Source organism: Zalophus californianus, chromosome 9, assembly GCF_009762305.2.
Source record: "Zalophus californianus isolate mZalCal1 chromosome 9, mZalCal1.pri.v2, whole genome shotgun sequence".
In the NCBI taxonomy this organism is placed as follows: Eukaryota; Metazoa; Chordata; class Mammalia; order Carnivora; family Otariidae; genus Zalophus; species Zalophus californianus.
Window position 1 is genome coordinate 70,245,215 of NC_045603.1, and position 24,440 is coordinate 70,269,654.

General features: G+C 40.2%; 1 protein-coding gene across 1 annotated transcript in view; it reads left to right on the plus strand.

The window, feature by feature from the left end:
• PRICKLE1 (prickle planar cell polarity protein 1) overlaps window positions 1–24,440 on the plus strand; it is a 110,407-nt gene that overhangs the window by 10,075 nt on the left and 75,892 nt on the right. The window lies entirely within an intron of this gene.

Consider the following 24,440-nt stretch of genomic DNA (forward strand, 5'->3'; position numbering starts at 1 on the left):
TGATAAATTCTTGGTTGCATAATTTTATAAAAGTTGATCAAAAGAGTTTATTGTCCATTTTGTTTCTTTGCTTTTTCTTCTTTGGTCTTTGAAAGTTTGGATTATTTCCTATCATTCATTATTACCATTACTGTAGAACATAGAGTAAATTAAAAAAACTTAAATCAGTCATTATCACTACTATTTCTATATAGCATAAACAAAATAAGAAATTTATATTTACCTAGCTCACTTGATGTTTTTGTTATTACATGTTGCCTTTCTTGTGGGTGGGGTTGTTCTTTTGTTTTATTTTTAATTAAAAGGGGGACTTTAAAAACTCACCATTCTAAAACCTGGATAACTGTCCAGTTTCCTTTGAACTTTCACTGTATAGGCATGACCAGTAGCAAAATCAGCTACTCTCAGCTCATTTTTTCCTACTGTATGCCCACTGCCAATTCAAATAATCAGGACCTCAGAGTGGAAATTTCTACCTGCATTATCTACTTGGGTTGTTTGCACAATGTAACTGGAAAACTCTCTCTCTTAGTCATTAAGTGAAGAGATAATGTGAGGCATTTTAGTCAGGAAAAAGATTAAGCTGTAGCTAAACAGGGTTTAAGGATCATTGGAGATAAATTGAGAGCTGGTTCAAAGTAATGTATAAAGCTTTATTATTTGTAGGTTTCACTTTCCTGTCGTTTCACAGCTAATCTCCTTGTTTGACTAGACTTGACAAGCTAACATAAAAGGACAAGTGTAGGTTTTTCCAGGTGGGATCACAGCTCTTTGCATCATTTCAGGGCTCAGCTCAAAAGTCATCGGATATCAGGGAGGCCTTCCCTAAACACCCTATATAAAATAGCAACACTCTTGCCTGCCCCAGCCATCACCCAGCACTTCTGAGACCCCCTCAGCCTGCCTCACTTTTCTCCATAGCACTTAACCACTATCAGACAGATACCTATTTATTATAGCTGTCTGTCCCATGAAGAAGTCTATGCTGTCTACTGCCTTATCCTCAGTCTTAGAGGCACATAGAAGGTGCTTATTAATAAATTCCTGCAGAATGAATGACTGCAAAAAAATAGGGAGCTAGCTGTGCTTCAAATTGGGACACCCCCTCCCCAATCTAAAAGTACGTATTGCTGAGCAAGTTAGAGAGCTTTATGCTCATATTCTCATTCTTAAAGTTAGCAAATAGCCACCCTTGTTTTATAGGATAGGCATTTGTGGACCATTTTGTTTTTGTTTTTGTTTTGTGGACTGTTTTAATGTTATATATAAAATAAAGACGAATAGAACCCAGTATTCTGTTTTTTGTCTAAGTGAAAATTTTCAGAACAAAGATTTTTCTGTGTGTTGTTTGAGTCTGTGAGTTTTTTTTGTTTTGTTTTCTTTTTGCAGCTAAAGTAAAGTTTCTGAGCTGTTTCCGTCCTTATCTGAATAAAGCCAGAGGAACGTGATAAGAGTATGAGGAAAAAGACCGATAACCCCACCTCCCTCCCCCATAAAGTGATCAATGAAATGTAATCAAATAGCAGACTGATGCCATATTAATAGAAGATTGAATATTGGCAGCAGGGAAGCTGTGTGACTTCCCTCTTCATAATATATCCATACTACTTTGTAACCTTTGCCAAAAATAGAGGCAGTATCTTCAGACAAACTTGGGGTGTTGCCTTGTATTTTAAAACAAGGGTAATGGGTCATCTTTCACTCAAGAAATCCTCTGACTTAAATTCCAGAGGTGAAAAGCTAATCCTCTAAGTGATTTCAACTAGCTTACTAGGAAACCTAGTTGCTTAAAATTATTATTTTAATGTCTCAGGTTCCAGGGTTAAATGGGCAGTGGGTCAACTTTCCTATTAAGGAGCTGAACCCACTTATTTGTCCAGAAATTATCATGTTTTACCTGGGGGGTCTTTACTAATAATAAGACTAATACCTCCAATATACACAAAGCTTTTGCAAATTCATCTCATTTACCTTGGCTGCATCTTTGTGTGAAGGTTTAACCAAGGTTTTCCCAATTTACTGTTGAAGAAGCTGCTTATTAGTTCAAGATGCACCTTCCTAAGGAGCTTTGGCTTGGCAGTTCCTAAATAAATGAATGTTTGTAGTTAAATTTTCAGAAACAAAGAAAGAAAAGAAAGGGAAAATAAGCAGACACTTGTGACATACAAAACTAATGATGTTTCATCATTTTGTAAATATTGCTATTTATATTCATTTTTTTTAGAGACAGTTTGAGCGAGGGGCAGAGGGAGAGGGGGAGAGAGAGAGAGAGAGAGAGAAAGAGAGAGAGAGAGAGAGAGAGAGAAGCAGACTCCCTGCTGAGCAGGAAGCCTGATGTAGGGCTTGATCCCAGAACCTGGAGATCATGACCTGAGTCAAAGGCAAAAGCTTAACCGACTGAACCACCCAGGTGCCCAATGGGAAAGAGAGAATCTTAAGCAAGCTCTACACTCAGCATGGAGCCCAGTGGGGAGGAGGGGCTTGATCTCAGGACCCTGAGATCATGACCTGAGCCCAAATTAAGAGACAGTCACTTAACCAATTGAGCCACCCAAGTGCCCATATATTCATTCTATATTAAATGCTTTTAGATAATTATAGCCCCTCCTACTACTGACTTGCATGTGACTTGGCTAAGTCACTTAGTTTTCTGGATTTTTTATCCACTCTGTGCCTCAGCTTCCTCAATTATAAAAGGAGGGTCCTAATGAATTTTTAAGCTTAAAATTTCTTAATTCTAAAATACGAGATTTGGAAGCTGTAACTTCAAGGGAGATTGATAATAAATTGGAGCCGATATTTTTTTATTATTAACTATCCCTACCTAAGTTCTTGGCTAGAATTATTTAGCAGTCAACTCAGAATTATTCGTATAAGCCAGGTGAAACTTTAAAAAATGGTTTCCTTATTCGTGATTCCGTGTGGCCAGTTCAGAATTCAACAATAGCTATATTTTAAAGACCTGAGAAAAAATACACTTCCCTCACCAAAAGTCTGGTTTAATAGGTTTTATTATAGTTTAATATGAGGAACTTAAAAAATATAGTAATGTTAAGGCAAATTACTAATCGAATATAGTTACAACAATGGCATACTTATGTTCACACTAAAATTAGAAATGTGAGCACTGTGTTTATGCACGGGAAATGTGGAAAACTTATAAAGTAGAACTCAGTGGCATGTTCACTTATGTGATCACATTGTGATTATAACTTTTTTAACATGTGTGTGTCCATTGACCAAATTGGAATGAATTTAGGGAGGTCTAGAGAGGGTTTACTGGAAAATAAAAAGAGCCTATCATCCATTTTAGTTGCATTCCTAATATTTTTTGAAACCATAATAATATTCTCTTCTCCCTCACTCCCCAAATAAAAGCTGGTGAAAATATGCAGTAAGTGGTGAAACTCTTTCGGTGTTAAACACTACGTGTTGGCATATGTCACCTTACGTACTGGCCTGGGTGTTCCATTTTTATAGCACTGTGTTTAATTAACTCCGTAATTTTTAAGCAAATTCTTCGGGCCTTGGATCTCATTCACGTTATAATTAGGCTGAGCCCGGAGTTACAAATGACCCACCGGGAAGTGGTACAGCGTCTGTATTCTAAGAAGACGGAATTCATGAATTGTTCAGATGAACGTAGCAATGAGCCGTGGCACATCTCCTGGCAGGTGCATAAGTGACTGTGAAGGTCTATTCTAAGAGGAAGGACTGTCTATATACATGTGACATTAATAATCACCAGTTTGAATCTGGGTCACTTCAGCCATGACTCCAAGATCAAACGCTATCAGCTGGTAATGAGTGTGTGAAAGAACTGCAGGAAGGCATTCCATGGTTAATGACACCTTTGTGGGCCTTCCCAGCAGCCTCTTGGAGGGTGGGCCAGGAATAAAGTCCCACTTGCCCTTGACTGGGAGGTTGGCCCTCCCAGTTACAGCTGGGCACACTTTTGCAGAGATGTCTTGGGAACAGTTCCCCATGTTTTCTCTTGTTCTGGCTCCTGAAGCGAATATACAGAACCTTTCCTCTTCTGCCTTTTTTTCCTGACCATTTACTGCCTTCCAAGTGACGGGAGCTCTTTTGCATATTCTGTGCCTTTTTTTGCTGTTCCCTGAAAGGGAATTTCAGCACACCTCTGTGGGCCTCTGTGGTTAGCTGAGCCCTGGGTTAGGCTGTGGAAGTACAGGCATTAAATAGGAAAGGTTCTTGTCTTACTGAGCTGGCGGCCTTGTAGGGAAGGAAGGCATCGAAGCCCTTCCTTGTGAAACGTGGTGGTAGAGGCAGGAATTAACAGCAGCACGGAGGCGAGGGCAGAAGACCCGGGTCCTGTGCAGATTACGTAAGGAAGGCTTCAGAGAGGGGGAGATGGCTGAGCTGCTGGATGTTAATGACTGGAAAGGAGTGCGCCGCGCTGTTCGAATTGGAGAATGACTCATTCTGGGCCAAGAGAAAAGTGGGGGCAAAGGCAAGAACCATAGTACTCAGAGAATTCTGAGTCTTTATATGTGGCCCTAAGATTAATTACGCTCCTGGTCATGCACTCAGTGCCACCTTTATAAAATCTCAATCAGAAGTAAGAGATGGAGTTTGACAACCTTAATTGGGACCCTGTCTTTCTCCCCGTGGTTGATTTTAAGCTCCTGAGTAAGGTGTATTTACCTGGCCAGTCTACCAGGTATTTACGCCGTGCCTTTGATTGTTATGTTGGTACAATCTACATTTATTTATTCTTCATTTTCACTGCCAGGTTTCCATTTCAGCCTTGAGTGTTTAGACAACATTATATAATGAGTGTTATACTTTTATGACGTTTGCTTTAAGTACTGTAAGAGTTTTCCGTGAAAGCTAATAGTTGGGGGGGAAAAAAGAGCACCAAGTGGCCTCCAGATGTGTTTTATTGTGTTGGTATCTCTGTTTTGTTTTCATAAGAACTTTTTTTAAGCTTAAAAAAACCTTACCAAGCAGAAAAAGCAGACAATAGACTCATAGGGGATGAACTGTTTTCTTCATTTCCTGATTGTTTTCTTGAACTCCTGTTTTAAACACTATGATTCAGCAGGAAGAAAAAAAAGATCCATCACAATACGCTCTACTTTTAAAAGCAAATCATATATGTTTGTTTTTCAAAGATAAACTCACATCTTAGGTTGGAAGGTTCCACTGTGTTTCAATATGCGGTTCTTCAATATGGTGATATAAAAATTGTGATTTAACATCTTTTAGAATTTCTACCATCTAATTGTTAATCAGTATGTTTTCAGGCAGTCTGGCGTGTGATAAATATTTTGTAGCATATGCAGCTGAACATGCCAATTTCAAAGGGCTTTACAAGCTCTAATTAATTTTCACAACAACCAGACGCACTCCGCTTTATTGATGGGAAACCCACAGACAGTGGAGTTCAGAGAGTTGCCCGGATTCCTCTAGCAAAGTGGTTTTCAAACTTTTTTTTTTTTTTTGATATGTGAACTCTTTTCTCAAACACAAGATTATCTGGAACTCCAACCTAAAAAGTAGGGAGGTAGAAAAAGAGGGTTCATTGTTCTAGGACTGCCAGATTTATCAAACTAAGAAAACACATAAGATGCCCAGTTAATTTGAATTTCAGATAACCAGTGAATACTTTTTAGTATAAGTGTATCCCACATATTGCATGTCCCTAAAGCCATTATTGGTGGTTTATCTGAAATGCACATTTAACCGGGCATCATGTATTTCACCTGGCAACTCAGCTGCACGCTCCCAGTACCCCCATCTCCTCCCCAGCCAGGTGGGTGGCTCAGTCAGTTGAGCATCTGACTCTTGATCTCAGCTCAGGTCTTAATCTCAGGGTCGTGAGTTGAAACCCCATTTTGGGCTCCACATTGGGGTGTGGAACCTACTTAAGAATAAAGTGAAGGCTATCTTAATTTTGGGGGGGGAAGAGAGAGCATGCACACTTAAGCAGATTGGGGTGTGGGGTACAGAGGGAGAGGGAGAGAGAGAGAATCTCAAGCAGTGCCCAGCAAGCACGGAGCTGTTTGTGAGGCTTGATCTCATAACCATGAGATCATGACCTGAGCCGAAATCAAGAGTCAGTTGCTTAACCAGCGGAGCCACCCAGGCGCCCCAAATGAAGGCTATCTTAGAGAATCTCCATGATCATGCCTCTCCTGTGACACATGGTAATTGTAAAGATCATTGTCTTTATTTTGCTTTTCTTATTTTTTAGGATAAGATAGATTCCCAGTCTTTGGGAGCAATGTTTGTTAAGTCACCTATTTGTAGAAGTCAACAATTTAACTGCCCTGAGTAAGGAGAACTGGTGGTATAATCAGAATCGCAGGTGGGCCACGGGCTCCTGGGTGGCTCAGTCATTAAGCGTCTGCCTTGGGCTCAGGTCATGACCCCAGGGTCCTGGGAACGAGCCCTGCATCAGGCTCCCTGCTCCCACTCCCCCTGCTTGTGTTCCTGCTCTCACTATCTCTCTCTCTGTCAAATAAATAAATAAATAAAATCTTTATTTAAAAAAAAAAGAATCGCAGGTGGGCCAAATAGAATCGATAAAGAGAAAAATGGGTGGGAGCTCTTGGGTGTGATTCTATAACAACCCAGGGGAAAGGTGTCTCGAATGGGCTTATCCCTGGCTTTTGGTTGATGTGTATGTTTTGGTGGTCCTGGCTTAATGAAAGTACCCGTTAAAGTAATTCAGTCATTTTGCTCAAATATTATAAAGCAGCCCTTGGATATTACTTTTATTTCTCAAGCCGACTACCCCACAGAATAATCTTATTTTTTCAACTATTATATTTCTCAGTGTAACTCAATACTGTCCGACTCGTGATCAGAAACCACTAACTTTGTTTAGGGTGAAACAGTCCTCCACTGCCCCAGCGACTCCTTGGAGGACCCTCTTCCTGGGTCTGTGGAACTTGGATGCTTCGGGTGTGATGCCCTTGCGTGGGTGTCCTCTTGACTCTAGGTACTTATTTTGTATTTGCAAAATGTTAGTAGTGGTCAGATTAGGAACGGGTGTGATTTTTTTCTTTGTCCCATTTTCAGTTTTTCCAAAATCGGTGCTGTGTTACTTTTAAAAATAAGAAAAACAAGTGTTAGTGGTATAGTTTAACATTTTTCAAAGACATAAAAGCCCATAAACAGTAATTCTGGTCTAAATGTTCCAAAGTATAGATGAAGATCTGGTTTATAGATTTTTTTTAAAGCTTTATTTATTTGTGAGAGAGTGTGTGCATGCGAGTTTGGGGGGGGTGCAGAGGGAGAGAGAAATTCAAGCAGACAACCCACTGAGAGCAGAGCCCAACACGGGGCTCCATTCCAGGACCACAAGATCATGACCTGAGCCAAAACCAAGAGTCAGACACTCAACTGACTGCACAACCCAGGTGCCCCCAATTATTCTTTTAGTTTGCAAATGCTTATATATTTTGAAAGTTAATTATAATGTAAAATCTACCCAAACTATTTACACTTAAAATTTCTCTTTCATTTATTCATTCATTCATTCAACTAATACTTATTTTTTTTAAAGATTTTATTTATTTGAGAGAGAGAATGAGAGAGAGAAAGAGCACACAAGAGGGGGGAACAGGAGAGGGAGAAGCAGACTCCCCGCTGAGCAGGGAGCCTGATGCGGGACTCGATCCCTGGACTCCAGGATCATGACCTGAGCCGAAGGCAGTCGCTTCAGCAACTGAGCCACCCAGGTGCCCCCAACTAATACTTATTTTTATAAAAGATTTTTATTTACTTGTCAGAGAGAGAGTGCATAAGCAGTGGGGAGCGGCAGGCAGAGGGAAAAGTAGGTTCCCACTGAGCAAAGAGCCCGATGTGGGACTCGGTCCCAGAACCCCCGGGATCATGACCTGAGCCGAAGGCAGACGCTTAAGCGACTGAGCCACCCAGGCGCCCCTCAACTAATACTTATTGAAAAAACATAATAATAGACATGGTTCCTATGTATCATAAGAAAAGGGCGTGGTAGAAGGAAGGAAAGGGGATGAGGGATCCGAAGATATGACCCCATGATCTACATCCTTTATTATGTAACTGAGCCAGGCTGGGGAATGCACTCATACAGGTAAACCTGAAATAGGGAGAAAGAGCCCTCTGATGCTCAGTGAGGGTGAGTGTGACTTCCATGAAACTCATTGTCACCATCAGAACCCAAAGGCCCAGGTCACCCAAGTGACTGTTAGGTGTTCATATTCTTGTACCATAAACACAGGCTTCCATCCTGGGAGCTGGATCTGAAAAGCCATCAGAATCCCTGCTTGTTTCCAAACACAAGGCCTGGGACCTGGAGGTTCACCTGCTTCTCCCCACCAGCTTCGGGACACAGCCTGGATTTGTGCTGCATGACTCACCCTCCCCTAGGCTGGTTTCAAGGCTTTGTTTTTAATCAACTCTATAGCATAAGCTACAGGGACATTTTCTTTTTTCTATTAGCTTCTTCATTCTCTTGGAGGAAATAGCCTGTAATTTTTTTCTTAGAATACCACTTCATAACATCTCTTTTGCAGGTCTTTTTTTTTTTTTTTTACTCTGAAACTTACACTGACTATAATATGGAAAAGCCCTTAAAGCCCAAAATATTTGTATTTTTTCTTTTATAATATTAACACGTGAAGATTTAGTGGTTCATTATGTTTACCTCCTTTCACGGTCAAATAGGCTACATTTTTCTCTACATTTCCTCATGGCCAGCTGAAGGTGGAATTTAAGAGGCTGTGTGAGGGGATTTGCATGATAAAGGCTAGGAAATTAAAGGTTTTGTGTTTGCTAAAACAACCTTTGGGGTCAAGGTTAGATTCGCACAAACTACTGCATATTAAACTGAGTTATTGTTGATATTAGTAAGTAAATGTTTGTGAAAATAACCTCCCAAATATACAAAATAGTTACTTTAAAATAAGGTAAATATTTTTCTTTCTTTTGACTATATATGTTAAAGCTTATATAATAATTTTCAAGACCTACTGAACATGGAATTTTTTATCTGTTAAGAAGCACATTTGGATTTGGAAATCCACTGAAATGAATATAAAGCCCCTAAACTTCCATTTTTCTTATGCGTAAACTAGGTGTCTTCTAGAAGAGAAATAGGAGTGCCATTCAGAATTGCCTAATCATAAGTCTGTGACTTGTTGGAATCAAATAAATATCTTGATCAGTTAACTGCCAGATGGAGTTTTATCTAAAAGTAGTACAGCTTCTTTCATACGTTAGGACTCCTGTGAATTTTATCACAAAGTCATTTCATACCCCATTTGGAAGGCAGGCACTTAAGCGTGGAACATGACAATTGTTTAACAGTGCATAGTAAAAGTTAAATAATTTATGACTCATGGAAGGGAACTGAATCCAATTGAAACTTTCATGGTAATTCAGGTAGGTGGACATAACCACCCAGGTGTCTTGGAACTATTCCAAGGCTAATGAGCTTATAAGGCTGAAGCCTCCTTTGCTGTGCCTCCCTTGTTAATTTACTTGTCCATTAGCTCAGTGCCACCTAACATCTTGCTGGGACATTGATTCTACATTGATTCACAAAGGAATGCCTTGGGTCACCCAGTGAGTATCTAGTCTATAGCAGGTGTCTCTGCAGGACTCTGATTTCAGAATCTGCTGCTCAGCTGATGATACAGTCTTTCAGCTGTGCTAGCCAGAGCAGAATTTCCCATGCCACGCTGCTCGTCTTAAACACGAACCTTGGGGGAGTGATATGTCCCCTTTATTGATCCATCTGTTCCAGGGGTTACGTCAGCACAAAGGGTTAATTTGTCTTGTTTGGGGGGTCATGTTTAATTGCATAGGTCAGCAAAGGATGATAAATGACTGCTTTTTAATTTCAAGTCTCTGCCTCACTTTTTCCTCTAAGACGGATGAACAGTCCAATCAATTTCCTTAATCGGCACAGCTGGTACCATAGAATGACGCATAGGCTGAAAAAGGTTACCGCTGTTGAAAACCCGAGTTAAGCAGTCCAGAAAGTTAACTGTCGAATATCCTTAAACTGAAAGCCTCCCACATCCAACAGGAAGAAAGGAGGCACTAGATGGCAGTCTTAAACTTGGAATGATCTGTCCTTTCTTAAAGTAAATGCACTACCTAAAAGTGGTTACTTCTCTTTCAAATAAACTTGGGTTTGAACTCTACTGTATAAAACTTGCAAATCTAAAGGCATTATGAAGTTTAATGTCGTCTCCTAGAATTTTGCTTTTGAAATTAAAAACGATATATTAAAGGCTCTTTGCTGAACTGGTTTATTGACTGGGAGTTATTTTAATGCCTGTTTCAACTTCACATTTTAAAATGCTGTCAGGAAGCTTTTTTAGACTTTAAAAGCTAGGGGACAAAATGATCATGTGTTCATAGGGTAGAAAATTATGCAGCTGTTAAAAATGAAGGGACAAAGGTAAAGTTGTATGAACAGATATTCAGGATGTATTTAAGTGGAGGAGGCAGATGATAAAATAGTAAAGGAGGCTGTGCTCATTCATTGGGTGAGAAAAGTGAATATTCATCTCTGTTAGTGTTTGTATGTCTGGTTGGTCTCTGGAAGATGAAGTTATGGATTTTTTCTTTCTGCTTACTATTTTTCTACCAAAAATATATTTTTTCTGGTGTTGAACGGAGTTCTGAAAATGCACACAATAGAGTAAAATTGCCTTCCTGATCTAAGGTGAACTTCTTGAGGATACTTAGTGTCACTTCGTTTTTTTCCATCAAGTATATTTGCCACCCCTGTGTGCTTTTTCATGTTGTACGTTAGTAGTTACCTGTGGGATTTTTGTCATTTAAAATAATGCAAAAAGTGTTCCTCTTGTGCCAAAGTATAGTAAAAATGATACTATATGTAGTAGCAGATTGTATACAGATCTTAAGGATGATTTGTATGTTTAATTTATTTTTCTTTAGGTTCATCTCCAGGTGGGTGCTTACTGGATCAGATTCCATCCACAGTGAACATTTATTATACTCCAAAGATGTACAAATCACATATTATCAGAAGTTATAAATAATGGGTTGTAAGGATGGAGAAGGTGAAGGTTTGCAGGGGTTAAAATGAATTTCTCTTTGGGCTCTCATCTGTGTGTATGTGTGCGCATGTATGTTTATAAAGGAAGGCATTCCCTGCCTAAAGATGGTAACCATTACACTTCTGACCTTCTGTCTTAGACCTTGATGTCATCTGGGAATTAATGTTCCATTATAAGATAGAGAAAGTATGATTTAAAAAATAATAAAATATCTTTTATTTATTTTTAAGATTTTGTTTATTTTTTGAGAGAGAGAGATAGCGAGAGAGAGCACGAGCAGGGGGCGGGGAGAGGGAGTGGGAGAAGCAGACTCCCCACTGATCAGGGAGCCTGAGGTGGGACTTGATCCAAAGACCCTGGGATTGTGATCTGAGCCGAAGGCAGACGCTTAACTGACTCAGCCACCCAGGTGCCTCTTGAAATATCTTTTAAATTAATAACAATACACGAAAATTTTAATTCCATTTGGGAAATAACCCAGAAACAGTCTGGTAAGACTGAAAATTTCTATACCACATTGTACCCCGGTAGTTTTTATAACGAAAGCTCAAAAAGGATAGTTTCATTCGGAAGGGGTCAGTGTAGACTTTTGGGGGACATTGGAGACTGTTGAAGAGTGTATCCTACCCTTAATAGAATTCCTGACAGAGAACATGTATTCATACATTTTTGTCTTTCAATTGATTGTGTCCATCAGGAGCATTTTTAGTGTGCAGTAGGTCATTTGGATTGATGATCTCTATATACTAAATGTAAAAGGCTTTAGCAAGATCTAAATCTACTGAACATTTTGTTAAGGTATGTTGATCCCCCATGAGGCCAGTTATTTCCATTGCAGATTATGAGCACCAGGTGTTATGTGCAAATGATAAATCACTGACCTCTACCTCTGAAACTAATAATGCATTATTTGTTAATTGAATTTAAATAAAATAAAAAAATTTTTAAAGTGGTATTTAAATAGTGATGATGATCATCTCTTTGCCCCTCATACACAGAATTGGACTGGTATGGAGATTAGCTAACCCTTCGGCAAGAGATGGCGTGTGAACCCGTCCAGTCTGCTCAGCCTCAGTTCTCCATTGCAGTGCTAAACACATAATTCATCTCTTTATATTTTATGTTCTGCATCCTGAAATTTAAAGTCCTTAAACAAGTGTGCATTACTTGTGTGTCTGTTTTTAAAATCAAGCCTATACTAGGGCTCAAAACATTTTTTTACTTGATGAGTGAATAAATGTTTTTCAAGTGAAAAACCAAGTTTCAAAGATTGTATCAACCCCAGTGAGAGGCACTGTCTAGTTCTTCATGTTTTGGTGCCTGGCTGAAAGCAATACAAAATGTTTGCTGAATGGAGAGACAGAAACGGAGAGGGAAGTTCTTAAATCTAAAGAAAACTTCAGAGTGGAAGACTGCTTTTACACACATTCTCATTTACTCCTGGTAACAAGCTGTGGGTTAGCTATGTAATTTTATAAAGAAGCAAATCCCAGATGTTTGAGAGCCTCACACATAGTTCATAGCTGTTCGCACCAGACTAGGCTCCAGGTCATCTCACACAGGTCCATACTGTCAGTCCCGGCTGCTCGAGATCAACGCTTAGAGTAGTCTCGCTGAGACACCTGCTGTCTCGGAGCCTCCTCCTCCTCCGGCTACTCTGTTTGCCATTGTCCATCCTCATATCCTCTCCACCGTCTGTGTCTGTCCTTCTAGGTTAATAGCCTCAAAATCATCTAGTTAATCAAACTAGAAACCTGGGAGTTACCCAGACTGCTTGTGTCTTTCACATTCATTCACCTCCAAGTCCCGTCTCATTTGCTATCTGGACATTTCTGGGACCAGCTGTCCTCTGCTCTCCAGGGTTCTATCTTTGGTCTCAGTTCACTAATCCACTGCCCAGGCTTCCGGCCTTCGGGCTTGCCCCCTTCACACTGTAAGAGTGATCTATCTAAAATGAAAATCTAATTATGCCATGCTTTGTTCATACTGTGCTTGCCCTCTGAGCCCTCCATGGCTTGGCCCTCACGCACCCTTTCCTCCATCTCCCCTGGGCTCTCCCTTGCTTTTAACCATCCAGTAACGGGCTCGGGTAGAGGGTCCCCATATCTGGCTTTAGTTTTCTCTTTCCAGAGGAGAGCTGCATTTTTTCCTTCCCCTCCCCCAATTATTCTGGCCCATTTTTGGTGAACACAGTCATAGAATCAGCCTTCAAAGCCTGATACTTGGAAAAAAGCTACCCAGAGCGTAGTTGTAGCTCATTCCTGAGTCCTAGAGCTCAGTCCTTCTCTAGCACTCTCCCCTAACCAGCCTCTGGGATCCTGAGGTCAGCTCTGGTTTAAAAAAAACAAACAACAACAACAACAACAAAAAAACAAAACTAGAGAAACTGAGTATGAGTGAAAAGCACTTGGCAAAAAAAAATGCAGATTCAAACAAATGCATACAACAAATGGATAAAACCGCAAGATTGGCCAGGCCCAGAGGATTGGCTGCTTTGGTTGCTGGGGGCAGTGAACCCCTAACAAAGGCTTCCTTTTGGTTACCTCCTCCCCGCCCCTTTGATCCCGCCATCCCGTCCCATTGTATATTCCAGGCTGCTTTCTGTAGCGTCTGTTCAGCATAGTCTTTAGGACCTTTGAAAAAGCACCACTTTGGGATAACGAAGTGGTTGAGGGCGGACAGTTGCTTCCCATGTCCTTGTTCTACTCCCCAAAACATACCCTCCCCATCTAGATAGAAGTATTTCCTGAAGTCTCTTCGTTCTTAAGGTGACCCCAAACCTTTCCTTCGACCCACTGTTCTCCCCTCTCTTCAGCTTGCCTGGCTGATGAGTTTGGAGGAACCCATTTGAAAACTTTCCTTGTTGGGCGCCTGGGTAGCTCAGTCGGTTAAGCATCTTCGGCTCAGGTCACGATCCCGCGGTCCTGAGTTCGAGTACCACATTGGGCTCCTTGCTCAGTGGGGAGCCTGCTTCTTCCTCTGCCCCTGCCTGCCCCTCTCTCTGCTTGTACTCTCTGTCTCTGTCAAATAAATAAAATCTTTAAAAACAAAACAAAACAAAAACTTTCATCGTTGATGGCCATCCCTCAGACATTACCCAGAGTCCTGGAGTGCTGGCCGAATGTTCTCTTACCACAGCTGGAGCTGCTGTTCCCAGAAGACTGGTGATAGCCCCTGGCAACTCAGACTTCAGGAAATCTGGGAACCCCAGTTAAGATATTAACATTTGTATTTGCCCTTGACTGTACTGACGCAGATGTTTGTGAATATTTTTAAACATCCGGATACCTATGTTAACTCCTTTTTGGATTCTTTGTTCACTTTCATTTGCTAGAGCTAGTGTTCTTGCCCCAAATAAAATGTATTTAAATAAATGCAAATTAAATTTAAGTTAATCCCTTTTGCAATAATTGAATTATTGTGCTTTATTACAGGTGACATTGAGCTCTACATCTGGATACATTACAGTAAATGTATCCTTTTGCTTTTGTTTACATTCCATTAGGACTTTGGAATCTGAATGTTTCTGAAATTGACCCCCACCCCAAAATTTAAAGCCCCTTGCAACTAATCCTTCCAAGGATATTTCTTTGAATACTTCAGTGAAATTTGGGAAATATTGGTATTCCTAGATTTAAAAGTATGACCTCAAGAAAGATTTCAGTGGTGCTTTTTTTTTTTTTTTAAAGATTTTATTTATTTATTTATTTGACAGATAGAGATAGCGAAAGCAGGAACCACAAGCAGGGGGAGTGGGTGAGGGAGAAGCAGGCTTCCCGCCGAGCAGGGAGCCCGATGTGGGGCTCGATCCCAGGACCCTGGGATCACGACCCAAGCCGAAGGCAGACGCCTAATGACTGAGCCACCCAGGCGCCCCTCAGTGGTGCTTTGAAAAGGGACATATTTCATAGTGGGAGAAGGTTGGCATGATGAGTCCAATTTCTTTGATATTATTTCACTTAAGAAATTGCTCCATTATTTAGGGTAACTATTTCTGGGTTATGCCCATTGTCCCAACATAATTATTTTTTTTAAAATTTTTTTTTTAAAGATTTTTATTTATTTATTTGAGAGAGAGAGAATGAGAGAGAGAGAGCACGAGAGGGAAGAGGGTTAGAGGGAGAAGCAGACTCCCTGCTGAGCAGGGAGCCCGATGCGGGACTCGATCCCGGGACTCCAGGATCATGACCTGAGCCGAAGGCAGTCGCCCAACCAACTGAGCCACCCAGGCGCCCCCCACAACATAATTATTAATTGCATTCTAAAAGTGTTCTGGTTTGCATGATAAATTATGTGTTCTCCCTATCTATATTCTGTTTATCAAACAATTGATTTTGGGGGGGTCTGCAATTAAGTTTTGCAAAGAAATACCAAAAAAGAAATTACTGGGCTTTTAAAAGCTCCAGTATTTATGTAGTTTGAAAAAAAAGCAGTCCATATTCTTTCTTACTCATCCTGCTTGAACTTGGCAAGTTTCCATTTGTGGCAGTAACTTAGCTCTTTATCTTCCAGAACTAAGAAATTGTCCTGATCGCAATTCAAAATTTTTAATTAAATCTGCTAAAATTTGAATGCGAGCTCTGTCTTTGTTGGCGATCGAGCATTTCTGAGCAATGATCTCCAACTGTCTTGGTAGTAAAGTTTCTTCCACCTTTCTAGGAAGCATTTTTTCTCTTTTCCTTCTGCAGCTTAGGGTATCGAAGCCACTTAGGAGGACGTTCACATTGCTTCTCCACATTATGCAGTTGATATTTCGATTTTATCTCTATGTATCTGCCTGCAGGTCTTTTGCCTTGCCTTTCTCCTTGTCTATTTGTTATCAAACCTTTACATCTTGAGTTTATCTTACATTTATTTGTTCATTTATTCATTTCTCATTTCTTTCATGGCCAGTTCTCATTTTTTCTTTTCTTACCTATTTTTAAGATCTTTTCCAGAGGTTCTTTATTTCGCAGCTCACTGATGTTAATACTGTATCAAGCTGATTTCAAGTACATTAGCAACTTCTCTTAACTTTCTTTAGTGCTACTATGTAAATAGTATTTCAGTCTGCCTTCTAAAAAAGGTTATCAGTATATTTTACATCCCTGGGATGCCTCGCTGGCCCAGTTGATGGAGCATGTGGCTCTTGATCTTGGGGTTGTGAGTTCGAGCCCCACATTGGGTATAGAGAATACTTAAAAAAATAAAATATTTAAAAATAAAATCCAAAAAAAATGTTTTTTTTTTACATCCTCAAATCCCACTGTCTTTTACATAATCTCTAGTGAGATTTCCCTCCCTCTTTCTGATCTTTCCCTTTGTGATATTACCATGACAGCAGATAGACTTGAATTTTCCAATACAACAAATGAGATCTCTTGGCCTTTTGATTGATTTGAAAATGGGTGAGACATTACATTTTCACCTTTTTGCCTTGTGGCAGTTACAGATAGTAATTCAGTGACCATGACAAATGCCCAGAGTGATTCTGAATTAGCAGTATATCTTGGCCGTTCTTAGAGATGACTTTTCACAGTTACTGTACATAAACAGTGAGTCCTTATCATTAAAAACAAACCTCTGAAATGGAAAATAAGATCAATTTCATTTTACGCCATGATAAAGCCTCTAGGGAGGATTTATAACATGGCTGTTAGCCTGCCATTGGAAACTATTTGGGGGCTTCTAAAAATAAGACTTTTAAATTTAAACCCAAAGAGCTCATTAATTCTTGGACAGAATAGAGTTAAGTGACCCTTCTACAGAAGATAACACATTTGAAAACATACATCACAGAAGGTAGATGCCATCAGGAAGCTACTCTATGACTGGGTATTACAGAATCTGTAAGTTGCATGGAGTAGAAAAACTACTCCGGAAAAACTTGGGTGGGGGTAACGGGAAAGACCAGTAGAAGAAAGAAGGTCAGAGAAGTGACCGGGAGTGGTGAGAAAGGACCTTGTTCATGAAAAATGCCTTTGTCTGCCCGAGACTTTTCTATTGTGCTATAATTTTTTTAAATGGGTCTTTCCCTCACAAACACACACAAAAGGAAAACAGAATAAAGGTTATTACTAAATATACAGTCCCATTGTTGGCTCAGTGTCCACCACCTTTCTCTAGCAAGATGACAGTTTATTATCAGTGGTAGGCATTTGAAGGATGTTGGTTTGATAAAGTATAACCCCTAAGCCACTTCCCTAACATGATCTTTCTAATATCTTCAAAAAGTTTCTGAGGCTTATCTCGTTCTAATCTTGTCTGGCAATGTGACAAATGCCTCAGGGAAGTGGGAAGGATATAACCTGTCTTCAGAGATTTATAGCATTGCAGGCATCACAAATCCTGTAAGACATTTTTGTTCTTTTGGGGGATAGGATTCTATTAATAGTTTTGATATTATTAATATGAGTTAGCAATATTATTACTGGTTATCAGAACTGCCAATAGCACATGTGTTTTTCACATGAAGTTGGTGCTTTTGACCTGCTAAGATTAAAGGATATATTTTCCAGAATCACATGCACATGCATTCATGCCTAACCTACCTTGTGAATGGTGGTGGCCATACGTAAGCTGCCTCTCCAGGCCTGGAGATCCTGGCTTCAGCCATGGCAAAACACAGACATAACTAAATAGGCGCCCTGTCCATGAGAAAATATGGAAATAATAAATGCTTGCCCTCCATGGGAAATTGGATCACATATTCTCTCTTTCTTGCTCTTGGTCTCTGACGTTATATCTACACCATCCAGCAAATAGTCCCAGACAATAGAAATGGTATAAATAAGTTTGAATACTGAGTTTAAAGATTAAGAATAAATAAATGTCAAAAGATTTCCCATTTTATCTGTGGTATCCAAAAATTTACTTCTCTACCTTAAGTTTGAAGAACTTACTCCTGTTCACTTCTTTTCCAGGGTATATAGAATGATCGGTTAGCGCATTAATTTTGTGAAATAATGTTCAGGGCACGTGGTTAAAATTGTTTTACTTGCTTGCCCTTTGTGGATTGTATAAAGCCCTTCAGCACAGGTCCCAAATTTCACCCCTGGAATGTAGCTGCCCCCCCCACCGCCCGCTGTGGGCACATGATAAAGACTGCTTTAATTAAGGTCAGTCCAGTCAGGTAGAATGGATACCAGAACGAAGAGCAGACCGGTTGCCTGTAGCTAAGGAAAGAGAGACCAGGATGTTTCCCTTTACGTGAAAAGTCTTAAGTAGGTTTTATTTTGGTACATTTTAATTAGGAAGGTGTGTTTAAGCATCTTGATATCAAAATAACTTTTCTGAATATAAGATCTCTGACAGCAGACGTCTGGCTGGCTCAGCTGGTGGAGGGTGTGGCTCTTGATTTCGGGGTTGTGAGTTTGAGCCCCACCTTGGGTGTAGAGATTACATAAAAAAAAAAAAAACTCAAAAAAGAAAAAAAAGATCTCTGACAGCTCCAATGGACTATGTAGATTAAGGTTGCTTTCTAGAAGCCACTAGATAACAGTCTGAAATGATAGGATGGTAGTAATGACAAGGAAGAAAAAGATGATTTCTTTGTAGGAGTTTCAGTGCTTGTCTGGCACTTCCCAGAGACCTGAACTCATTGTCCTTTGATTTTTTTTTTTTTTTTTGAGGTGGTTGGCAGGGGAGGTAGAAATGCTCCTTTTCCAAACTCCTTAATGCTCCCAACTTCTTAATTTTGTACAGAAATTTACCCTCTTCGATTGCAGCCTAAAAGCTAGGACTTCTTACAGATGAGAAATGTATACAGCCAGTCATGCAGTTGAGAACACCTGGTTAAATGTCAGATTAAAAAAAAAAATTCCTGCCTGTTTGCTATCTCCTTCACTAAGAAAATTAACTAATTCAATATACTTGCACTTCCAACGCTGAGCTCTGCCTCCTCCACGTAGCTTCTCTCGGCTGCAGTTTATACCGTATCGACTATATATATATATATATCAGCTCTGGCTCTTGCATGGGAAAATGAGGTTCTTTAAAAGAAGATAAGGTCCTAAAAACCAAGAATTAGCACTTTATTACTTTCTGTAAGACGACTTTTAAAACAGAGTGTTTCTTTGTAGCTTAGTGACCCAAAGGCAACAGTGGTGCTTGTCCCCGCAAGTTTGTGATCCAGCGCCCACTCCTGGCTGGCATCTGCTGGCCCCGGGTAGAGCCGGCTGGGGGACCCAGACAAGCAGCGTCCTGTTGGAGACCTTCCCTGCATTTTCCACAACAGCATCGGAATTTTCCTAAGGCAGTTTCACATCTGGAATTTTAAAGAAAGTTTGCCCTTCAATAAAATGGCAGTAAATCTTAGGAAACATTGTGCTTTTTTGTTTTAATTAACCTGGCATTTCTCTTACTAAACTATTAACAAATTATTGGCTGTTCCCTCCCTTTTTCACCCTTCATGGTAATAATGAACAAAGAAGAATTATGAAATGCTCTTTTGTGTGTTACTTTTGAATGAAGGTGGTATTCTTATTCCGCAGGGTATCTCTTACATTTCTTACATAAGAATATGTATATACTAATCTAAGGCATAAATATTACATTTTATTTATGCGAAAATACAATTATTTTATTATGAAAATGTGGAGTTTGTAGGATTAAACAATATTGAAACACATTTCTGCTGAGTGGCTTGTGTGTGACCTGCCTTTATCCAGTTTTTAGAGACGCTGTCGTATTTGAAAACCTGATTGGGAGGCTGTCATCACTACAATATGCCAATTACTAAGCATGTGAACTATCTCTCTAAAAGCCAATTTTAAAGAATTCAGCCTGCTTTTAGAATAGCCTAATCAAATTCTGAAAGCGACAGTTTCTTATTTTAAAATGTCAAAGCTGTTCACTTTTTGATTGAAGAAATTCAGTTGGGATGATTTTGGAATGAGTATCTTCGTGTGTGTTTGAGGAACCTTTTTTATATAGAGAGAGAAAAACTTTGCATGGTTACATAAAACAGTCATGAAACCTAGAATTTTGATTTGCCAATTTTGTAAAAACAAGATGCCTCCCACAGAAACCTCAGAATTGTAATAACTCAAGTGTTCTACGAATTGTGCATGACAGATAACATCAGGATAGATCCAGTCCTCCCAATGCCTAAAGCAACTTTTAAACAAACATGGGCATCTTTAAAAATAGAGCTTTTGCAGAAAGGAAGAGAGGATTGTGTGTGAACGGGTGCTATAAAATCTGGAGTTGTATAGATTATTGATTTGCCCCCCAATTTTGAGGGAAGCATCTGGGGGGGTAGTTGCAAACTAGAGCTCATCCCCTGCTTTAGTGTACAGAGATCTGAACTACTTGAACTTGCAAGTTACTTAGAATTTGAAATGCATTTTCCCAATGTGACGAGGTCCAGTTCGCCTGTTTCCTTCATTTGTCCCTTCCTTCATCCATCAGCTTATGGGTTGTTCCTCCTTCCAGGCACTGTTCCCAGGCCAGTCCACAAAAGGTTAAGTAGAATGCATATGTTTGGAATAAACATTTTATTTAAAAAGCATCTAACCATTGTCTTAAAGGCTTAATTCAGTGCAGGTAAGACAAGGTTTTTGGTCCCTAGGCCTAGAAATTAATAGCCTGTTTAGGTGTGTGTCCTACACCGAGTGTAAACTCTTTGAAGGAGGGCAGTATTTCTTTCTAGCCTGGCTACCTGGCACATTGCAGATGCTTAGAAATATTTGTTAAATATTTGAATCCTTCTTTGAAGCCCATACTGTGGTCTTGTACAGTAGAAAATTAAGAAGTCAGGTTTCACTGTAGAGACTTCTTGACTAATTATAGAACTCATTTGTTCAGTCATTTTTAAAAATGTTTTTCAAAGATTTCATCTATTCATTTGAGAGAGAGAACAGGGGGAGAGTGAGAGGGAGAAGCAGACTCCCCGCCGAACAGAGAGCCCAAAGCGGGGCCCGATCCCAGGACCCTGAGATCATGACCTGAGCGAAGGCAGACCCTCAACCAAATGAGCCACTCAGCCACCCCTCCTTTGTTCAGTCATTTGATAAAGATGGCTTGAGGCCCTACTTTGTGCTAGACCCTGTCTCTGAATAAGGGTCAGGATGCGAGAGCACAGACCTGGCCCCAGACTGCGTGTTTGAAGCCTGGCTGCCGCACTTGCTAGCTGAATAATCTCAAGCAGTTCACTTGATCTCTTCTGCAAAGTGGGGGCAATAGTAGTCGTTCATAGTAGTCGTTCCCTTCAAGGGTGGTTGTAAGGATTAAAGGAATTACTTTCTAGATGATGCGCAGGCCCTGTATAGGTTTTAGTTATCACTGTTGTGGCTATGGTGGTGATGGCCGTTAGGAAGAACAAAGACAGGTGTTGGGGGGGGGGGTGCAGCTGGACAGAGAGGACCCCGTCGTCTCCCATCTGGGGGCTTCTTCCTCTGACGGGGAAGCCAATGAAACCTTTTAAGCTGGGGGAGGGTGGAGATGAAGTCATTGGCTTTTTGCCTGTGCCAAGGCCAGAGAACTTCACTTAGGGACTTGGAGAAGCAATTGCCCAGGGCACCCTTGTAAGTGACCACTCGAGCATAATCAATAGGACTTTATGTCTGAATCCCAGAAAAGAATATTGATTGTATTCAGGAACTGAGTGGGGTGGTAAATGTTTGCTTACTTTCAAAGTGGAATTAAGAGATACATAATATCTCAGACTTACTTTCAGGCTATTTGAAAAGAAACTCAAACTTGATGATTAAATACTGAAAGGTGTCATTCTTTTTACTCCCTAGGCCCCTTGGAATAATGGAAGGCTTATATGCACTGGGAATAGGGGTAAGGCTATTGCTAATTAGGAGTAACCAAGTAGAATTTGAAGAAGATGCTATATGGAAATAATAAATAACATAATAGTAAATCATTCTAGAATGATTTTATAGGGACAGTTTTAGAGAACTATTCTTTAATAAGTAAATTTCATTTCTTACTGTTAAAATATTTGGAATGTGTTATAACTTACAAATATTCATTTGTTATATTTCACAATTATGTGTTAAACCATAAAAAACCATAATGAGAAAAATTTCAACCCTTAGCTCTTATGTCATTTGAAACTTGACAAAACATTGGAAATAGTTATTTTTGTGCTTCCTTACTTAAAAAATTTATTATGTAAATGTAGTACTCAGGTAGATATATGTTGTGAAAGATATTAAATTTTAGAGGTAGGAATAAGAAAAGCAAAGAAAAGAAATGTTGCTAAACTGATTTTATACTCCCACCTAAAGATTTTTGGTTTCCACATTTTTAAACACAATAATACTATTTAAATCCAAAGGAAAAAAAAAGTATTTGGGCTAAGTTTATTCTATTTTCCTCTATATTCTCCTGGAATTTGTATGTTCTACAAGAGTTTGGAGGTTTTTTTTTTAAGCCACCCACAAAAGTGGTACTTTTAAATGGACCATCCCATCTAAGTGTCTGAATCACACTACCTAGAAGGTACTCTGAGTTACTTAAAAAAAAAAAAAAAGTTCTAGGTCCATTCTGTTTTCTTCAAACTAGAGGAATTTTCATATTAATACCCATTATTGCCAAGTGCCTTAGGGAAAGAGTTGCTGAAGGGAACTTGAACCTAGGTTTTAGGGGGAAAGTCTATGTTTTAAAACCTCTATTGTGAACTTGGATTTGTCGGCATTAATAATTGATTCCTTTTATTCTCTTGGCTTTGGCTAAACATCTTGTTTAAACTTGAAATTTCCTCTTTTTTTAAGATTTACTTATTTAATTTGCGTGGGGGGGGGCAGAGGGGCAGAGGGAGAAGGAGAGGAAGGCAGAGAAGCAGACACCCTGCTGAGCACAGTGTCCAGAATCCACTGGGGGGTGGTGAGGGGGGCTTGATCTTATGACCCTGAGATCATGACCTGAGCCGAAACCAAGAGTCGGGCACCTTTTTTTTTTTTTAAGATTTTATTTATTTTTTGGGTGAAAGAGTGAGCTAGTGAGCAGGAGTGGGGGGGGGCAGAGGGAAAAGCAGACTCCCCACCGAGCAGGGAGCCCAATGCTGGGCTCGATCCCAGGACCCTGGGATCATGACCCGAGCTGAAGGCAGATGTCCAACCGACTGAGCCACCCAGGCACCCAAGAGTTGGGCACCTTTAACAGCCACCCAGACGCCCCAGAATTTTCCTCCTTTTAATAGGAATGTGCCTGACCTCATGTGATGCTTGCACTGTTGTATAGGCTGCTGATTCCTCCATGGAATAACGTGTGCACTGTTAAGGAGTCTAAAGGGACATATAGAGGTCATCTCTCACCTTTGGAACACATCAGCGTCCTATTCCAGATTCCTTTTTAAAAGATAATTAGGGAAATATGTTTCCATTATTTTCTTAGAAATAGTGTCTTTCTCTAAGAACAATTTCGGTCAATTTTTATAGTGTTCCACATAATTCTAAGAGTTTCCATTTAAAGATTATCAGTTATTTTACCTTTTTACTCATTTGTATTTTCTAATTTCTTTACAATAAGAATGATAGGTACTATGTAATGAGGACTTAATACATGCAAGGCTTATGTGCATTCTCTCTCTCATTTTTTTTGAAGATTTTACTTATTTATTTGACACAGAGAGAGAGAGAATGCACACAAGCAGGGGGAGTGGCAGGCAGAGGGAGAAGCAGGCTCCTGGCTCAGAGAGCCCTTTGCGGGACTCGATCCTAGGACCCTGGGATCATGACCTGAGCTGAAGGCAGCTGCTTAACCGACTGAGCTACCTAGGCACCCTGCATTATCTCTTTTAATGTTCATGATAATAAGCAAAATGAATTCAGTTCTAAGACCCTTTATAGCATCAGCCTATTTTTAGTGCTTACCACAACTCAATGGGGATTTTTATTATCCCCATTTTTCAAAGGAGGAAACTGAGGCAGACATTCCGTGACTTGCTGGCTGGTCACTCAGGGTAAGTGGCAGAACCAGGCTTGAACCCCAGCAGTCCAGCTGTCTACCCCACTCTCTTAACGGCTGTGCTGTGGCACATTTCACTCCATCACGTCCGGGTTGCCTGATAACTGCTTGTAGTTTATAGATGGCAGAACTGGAGCTCAAAGAGGTTAACCAGCTGGCCCACGATGACAGAGCTGGGGAGACACCCAGATCCCTCTGATTCTAGAGCCCAGATACCTTGCAACAATGTGTTACAATGGACTGGTTTGGAAAAAGAAAAAAAGAAATTGGGGGCTGGCAGACAAATATTCACATTCTGACCCCACTGTTTGCCATAAAATCGTTGTGTTTACTCGGCTTTAGAACGGGGTCTTTATGGACATTCCTGAGAAATTCGCTGCTGGCTGCAACCGCTGGGGGCTGCCTGAGCCCAGCTCTTTTCACCTCCTCCACTCCTTTTCCAAAGAGGAGGAAGGATGCCTCCTCCCCGGCACTGATGCCCCTGGCGCTGGTGGT